The sequence below is a fragment of the Lepidochelys kempii genome, chromosome 1 (genome assembly GCF_965140285.1).
Source record: "Lepidochelys kempii isolate rLepKem1 chromosome 1, rLepKem1.hap1, whole genome shotgun sequence".
Taxonomy (NCBI): domain Eukaryota; kingdom Metazoa; phylum Chordata; order Testudines; family Cheloniidae; genus Lepidochelys; species Lepidochelys kempii.
The window spans coordinates 226,491,327-226,498,648 of record NC_136380.1 but is presented as its reverse complement, the minus strand read 5'-3'; the positions used below and the strand labels follow the sequence as shown (position 1 = coordinate 226,498,648).

Genomic DNA, 7,322 nt, shown 5'->3' with positions numbered 1-7,322 from the left:
TTTCTTAAAGAGCACTGGTTACATCATGACCGTGACAAAAAGCATGACTCTCAGGATTCTTTTTATAACATCCCAGAGTGTTCATCTTTTCCAGCAGCTCCTCCGAAAAAGCTTCTCACCAGCCTCCCTTTCCAAGAGCACAGTGAAGCCAGTGCCAGAGGTTTGAGATTAGTTAGCCTGTTAAAAAAGTTGTGGTCTGAGTTTCCCACCCCAGAATGTAATGGAGACAATGCTGGCTTGCTTATAACCAACTGGCTTTAAAGGATTTGTGTTCAAGATCCCAGGAATTTTCCATTATAATTACTTTCAAGTTAACTGTGATACATGTGGTTTGTTTGCTAAAGCCACAACAACCATGTTTTTTTAAAAAATGTGAAATGCTAAAGGTGCCCTTAGGGGGCAATGACATCTTTTAAAGATTTTAAGAGTGAACATAAAACTAAAGATTGAGCTCTAACTTTGCCTTTGAGTACTTAAAAGAACCTTTACAAGTAAGGGGGCCACACATGATACCCTCCACTGCATGAAATGAAGGTAGCACAATACGCCAAGAAAGCGATCAAATATCCATAGAGGGGTGAGAGCAGTTGCTCTGATGCATTCTCACACATCATTTGTAGGCCCTGTAGCGGTCTTTCCATGGATTTGTGGCTGGGGAATGGGAGTGCAACAGGTAGTGGAGAAACTGGGGTGCAACCACATGACATTGCTACAAATGTGCCTGCTAACTACTGCTGCTTAGATCTGATGTAGGTCCCCTATATGTCGCTGCATATTTTCATCATGAGTAGGGCTACTGGCATAGACTGCAAGGCAGCACAGCTTCTTAGGCAACCTTAAAGGATGAGCAGCCTTTAGCTCCAGCTCTGAGCTGCCTAAAGATGGCTCAGCACTTAAGGCCTTATTTATAAGGATAAGAACAGCCAAATACAAAAGAGATTTAATACTGCCACACATTCATAACCGTACAAGCTACCATATAAAGTGCAGGTGGTTTAAAAAAAAGGTATGTATGAACAAAACAATTTTTAAAATATATCACTATAAAACTACTGAATCAGATTCCAAACTTGGGTTAATTATCTTCCTGAATATGAACTATAAAACTTACTACATTTGTAGTCTCTAACTTCAACCATTTTGAGCTATAAAAATGCAAACATTTTACTTTGTAACATGGCAAAAGTTTTATTTTCCTCACTCTTGCTTAATTCAAAAAGCTAAAACTTAGAAAGAAAAATCACTTTTGCACTGGATCCAAGCATGGTGAATTTTAGCCCCAAAGAAATTTGAGAAAGCTATGAGCAACTGAAAAAGAGGTTCTGAGAAAGTCAAAACTTAATCTTCACTATTACATTTTCAACTTGCTATAATACAAGGATATGTGTTACTACAGAAAATATATCAAACATGGTGATGGGGAGATATTTGTGTACTCCTATCTCAATTAACATACTTCTATGAAATTCCAGCTATACACAATGTACATCAATAATGACTCAGATATAAGCAAGACTAATGGATCCCCACATTTCTGGTAACCTAGATTGTACTGTATTATTTTTGTAAACTGTTAGCAGAATTTTGTTGTTTACTATATACATTTCTTCGAATGAACAAATGTTTAAGTCTGCAATAATGAAACGTCTTTCAGAGATCTTATGTAAATAATATGTCTATAGACAAAAACAGTCTATAAGCTTAGTTTGAATAAATGAATAAAAACACCTTTAAAAATGGAAAACAATTTAGCTTTTACAAATGGCAAGAATTTCAGTCCTATTTTGTAGAATATGACATTACAGATGCTTGAATACAAAAAACAAAACGGAACACATTCTCTGTTTCAATGTGCTTAATATTTTCAAGGTTTTTGCTTGCTAAGCTAGAAGATTACTAGTGATAATACTTAGCACCTATATCATGCTTTACATTTTCAGAATGATGTACAAGAGTTAACTATTTAATGGGTATTAGGTATACATAAGTGTCTAGACTGCAGAAATGAAATGCTGGCTTCTTTACTATAGAAAATTGCAAATCTCTTTACAAATTAGGCTGCAAGACTTCATTTAAATCAATGTGGTTAAAAGTTGATGGTTCCTCCTAGTGACAATCAGTCACAGATGGAAATTTAATTTATATACACATCTCTCACCCCAAACAATGTTCTACCTGAATAATTTTGTGTTGTGAATCAAGATTAGGCTACATTTTTCCTGAACTGTAGATGCCTACATGTGAAGAAAAGCTGGCATGAGGTGAGTGAAATCTAATCTTTGCTGAACAACTGACTTTTAGATGTAGAATGGATGGACATTCATATTTGGGCGTTAACATTTTACCACCATAAAAGAAACATATTGAGATTATTTTGAGATATACATTTTTAAAAATGCAGTAAAACATGAAGCACAATAATATTTTTGAAAATATATATTGAAACATGTATGGAGAAGGTAAAACTCCTATCTTTATGCATACCGGGAAGGTTGAGTCTGAAACATACAACATTTCTGGAGGATATCATCGTATATAGGGGCCTGCTGGTGTGACTTAACATCACATAAACTTGCAAAGGAAAATTATTTGTGATCACTTAATCAGTACAAGTATACAAATCCACTGTAAAGAGTAGTGCATCTCAGAATTATAGGTTATTGTTGATTTTTTTAAACTTTATTATATGTTTCTTAAATTCTAACAATGATTTTAGGATACACTCTTCATTCAGCACTGTTATTACAGTGCATAGACTTTGGTCCATGTATGATGGTCTCAATCCAACTCTTTATTAATATCAGAGGGAGTCTTTCTGTTGACTTTAATGGGAGCTGGATTGGGCCCAATATGATTAGAATCCTAAAGGAAGCCATTTTACTATTTCGGGGTTTTCCACAGATTCATAGATTATAAAACCAGAAGGGACCAATGTGATCATTTAAACTGACCAACTGTATCATACAGGTGACTTCCCTGAATTAATTCCTGTTTGAATTAGAGTGTATCATTTAGAAAAAATATCCACTATTGATTTTAAAATTGCCAGGGATGGAAAAAACACCACAACCCTTGGTAAGATGATCCAATGATTAATTACCCTCATTGTTAAAAATGAATGCCTTGGTGCCAATCTGAATTTTCTAGTTTCAATTTCCAGCCACTGGATCTTGTTACATCTTTGTCTGCAAGACTGAGGAGCCCATTATCAAATTTTTGTTCCCTATGTATGTACTTAAAGACTGTAATCAAGTCATCCCTTAAAGATAACCTTCTCTTTGTTAACCTAAATATTGAATGCCTTAAATCTCTCACTGTAAGGCAGTTTTTGCTAACCCTTTAATCATTCTCATGGCTTTTCTCTCTGAACCCTCTCTAATTTATTAACATCCTTCATGAATTGTGGACACCAGTACTGGACACAGTATTCTTGTAGCAATCACACCAGCGCCAAATACTCAGATAATATAACTGCCCTTCTCATATTTAAGATTCCTGTTTATATTCCCAAAGATTATATTAACCCTTTTGGCCAGGGTGTCACACTGGGAGTTCATGTTCGGTAATTATCTTCTGTGAACCTCAAGTCTCTCAGTCACTGCTTCCCAGAATAGAATCCCCCATTTTGTAAGGATGGCATACATTCTTTGTTCCTAGATATATAACTTAGATGTGGCTCTATTAAAATGCATATCGTTTGCTTGCACCCAGTTTACCAAGTAGTCCAGATTGCTCTGTATCAGCAACCTGTCCTCTTCAATATTTACTACTCCCCCATTCTTTGTATCAACTGCAAACCTTATCAGAGATGATTGTATGTTTTCTTCCAGGTCATTGATAAAAATGTTATATAATGTAGGGCCAAGAACTGATCCCTTGTGCTTGATGATGATTCCCTCTTTACAGTTACAGTGCGAGACCTGTCAGCCAGTTTTTAATTCATGTGTGCCATCTTAATTTTGTATCATTCTAATTTTTAATCAAAATGTTGAACAGTACCAAGTCAAATGCCTTACACAGAAGTCTATTACAGTGGTTCTCAACCTTTCCAGACTACTGTATCCCTTTCAGCAATCTGATTTGTCTTGCATACCCCAAGTTTCACCTCTCTTAAAAACTACTTGCTTACAAAATCAGACATAAAAATACAAAAGTGTCAACATAATATTACTGAAAAATTGTATTTTCTCATTTTTACCAGGTAATTATAAAACAAATAAATCGGAATATAAATATTGTACTTCCATTACAGTGTATTGTACATAGAGCGATATAAACAAGTCATTGTCTGTGTGAAATTTTAGTTTGTACTGTCTTTGCTAGTACTTTTTATGTAGCCTGTTATAAAACAAGGCAAAAATCAATTGAACACTTTTACCTTTATCAGTCAAACTTGTAATCTCATCCAAAAAAGATATCAAGTTAGCTTGACAGGATCCATTTTCCATAAAACCATGTTGATTGGCATTAGTTACACTATCCTTCAATCCTTTATTAACCAAGTTTTCTATCAGCCACTGCAGTATTTTATTTATTTAAAAATGTCTAACATAAGTAGCTGTTGTTTAATATCTTCCTGAGTTACTGTTGGAATGGAAAGTGTATCATGATCATCATATGATATAACTATATCATCTGATTTTTTCCCAAATAGGATCAATAAATATTTTTGTTCTCTATTTCCTGTTTTGCATTATTGTTGATAATTCTACCATTTTCATCTAGTAATGGACCGATACTGTTGTTAGGATTCTTTCTGTTCCTAATATACTTAAAAACAAACAATCCCCTCCTTTTTTACCCTTTTGTTGGTTTGATAAATGAAAGACATAGGAAATATCATTTTACTTTTTAATGGATTTGCTGAGTTTTTATAAAGTAATTTGGTAAAGCCTGTAGGATGATGCATTCACAACTGAAGTGCTTAATATTCTGCATCAATGTTTATTTTATTTTCTCTTTGTACAAAAAGGAAGGGGGGGGGGAAATCTAAGCCTATAAGCACACCTGACATATATTACAAAAAATTAAACAGCAAGCACAATCCAAAACTTCCCTCCCCCAATCAGATTCCTCTCAAAACCCTGTTCAAAGGTTCCATGGAATTTTTCTAAGAGTAAAGGTTTGTTTGGGCATTTTACCCCAAATCTCCTACTATACTATAGTACGATATACTCTGCTCTTGTTCGTTATTGTGCTTTTTATTAGAGAAGGCTGCATTTTATTGGTGACATACATATATAGGCCTATATCCTGTAAACACTTATGTGTGTTAAGGGCATGCACTAAATTGCCCATTTGTATAAGAGTTTGCAGGATCAGGATAGTCTGTGAATTGCTTTAGGATTATAGGTACTCTGTAAGTGTAACCTTATTCTTCAGATATATTTACTTCAATTCACACAAGATATGAAAGAGAGCCTCCCCTGGCCTCTAGATGGTTTCAAAACTTATTTAAAAGTACAAAGCAGCTGGCAAAGAGGAATTCAGAGTCCTAGCCTAACCTTATAACGAAGCATAAGTAAACAAGAAGAAAGCCAAACACAAAAATGAAAAGATTGAGCTATATCAATTGTATTCAATTTCCTCCAGTTATTTGGCTGAATGATATTTGAACCTCTGCCTCTCAGCTCTCCTTCTGAATTTGACTTTCACTGTATACAGCTATCTTCTGATCCTCCTTTCCCCAGTGACCACTGTTTCCGTCACATTGACGAGTACAAACCTCTCCATTACGCTTTTTAAAGCCTCCGTTAACGGTGTTTAGCGTCCCCACGTTTGAAGCCTCTGAAATAATTTCCCCCTGCCCTCAAATTTGAAACTTGCTCTCGCGGGCCCCCGTGTGAGTGTGTTTGACAGCTCCCGTCGCAGGCGGGGGGCTTTGCCGGCAGAGCACAGGCGGGACGAGGCAAAGAGCGGGGCCAGGGTGAGGGCAGGCCGGGCCCCTGTGCGGAGGTGCCCTGCGAGGACCCCCTCGCCAGGGGAGCGGCGCTGTCCGGACACCGGCGCCTGCCCTCGCTTCACGTTGCGGCAGGTGCAGGGCGGTGCTGCCGCGGCCCCAGCCCCGGGCGGAGGTGGGGAGCGCAGGGAGAGGCGGCTTCCCCCAGCTCCCGGGCCCGCCCGCTGAGGCAGCGACTTCCGAGCGCGGAGAAAGGTGAGGCGCTGGCGGGGCCGGGGCTGGAGCCGGGGCCGGGGCCGGGGCGAGGCAGGTGCGGCTGGGAGGAGCCAGCCGCTTTGCAGGAGCCGGGCTGAGGCCGAGGTGAGTGGCTTCGATGCCGGGGGACCCGAGCCCGCCAGCAGGGGACACGCTCGAAGGCTCCGGGCTCTGGTGCAGAGGCTCTCGGTGCCGGGGGCCAGCCTAGCCCAGCCCAGCCCAGCCCAGCCCAGCCCATGCCTGGCGGAGCTGACCACGGGGGCTGCGCGCAACTAACTCGCGGCAGGTGGGGACCCTCCGCGGGCTGCAAACAGCGGGAGAAGCTGCGAAGGAGTTTGCGGCCGGAAGGGGAGAGGGGCCCTGGGGCGTCTCCCCTCCCCGCGAAATTGCTTTTTATCTAGAAAGGGTGCGTCGGGGGCATTTCTCGGGCGTGGCTGGCCCGGGCGCAGTGGGGCTGGGCGGAGCTTTGGGGTGGCCGTGGGGCTGGGCCCTGGGGCGTGGCCTGGTTGCAGTGGGGCTATGCAGGGTGGGCTCGGGGTGGTTGTGTTGCATGTGTGGGAAGTCGAGGCACTTTTAATGCACCTGGGGAAGGTCCTTAGCATCCCCGCTCCCCCGTTGTGGGCCGAGTGGCTTGGGGGTGGGCGTATAGTGACAGCTGCAAGTGACCTTCCCGCAGACCGTGAGCACAACAAGAAGCCCCACGCCCACGGCAGAGGCTTGTAGCTGGAGGGCTCTTGCCCTCACCCATACATCCCTGCCCCAGCCAGCTCCAGGTCTGTCTGTCTGTCTAGGGGGAGAGAAAGGGGCACAGGGCTGGCTGCGGGCGCCCCAGTGTGTGAGGGAGGGGACTAAGGGTGGGGGAAGGCTAAGGAGAGAGTGGCCTGGAAAGCGCCTGTCTGGGGAGATGGGGCGAGGGGTGGGCTGACATGGTTTGTGTGACTGGGAGAGAAGAGTCATGGGGGGAGAATGCTGTGTGACTTGGAGGGGAGGAAGGGTGGCTGGAGACCGGTATCTAGGAGACCAAGGGTGGGGGGGAGAGATTTAACTGGAAGATAGGGATAAGAAGGGCTTGGCTGTGTCCTGATTTGTTGGACTGGCAGAGAAGTGGGTGAGTGGCGGGGTTTGTCTGGTAGAGAGAGGGTGAACAGGCAAAGGGTTACGCTGACGG

The 7,322-nt window shown here is 41.8% G+C and overlaps 1 long non-coding RNA gene across 2 annotated transcripts in view; it reads left to right on the top strand.

Moving 5' to 3' along the window:
* The first annotated feature begins 5,860 nt into the window (after positions 1–5,860).
* The window catches only part of LOC144929531 (uncharacterized), a 365,984-nt gene continuing 364,522 nt past the window's right edge, over positions 5,861–7,322 (top strand). The window contains exon 1 of one of the 2 annotated variants that reach the window (XR_013634812.1): positions 5,861–6,154. This is a non-coding gene — a long non-coding RNA (uncharacterized LOC144929531). Of the gene's footprint in view, positions 6,155–6,191; positions 6,260–7,322 lie in introns of those variants that run through there. The other variant, XR_013634813.1, reaches the window with a different exon arrangement.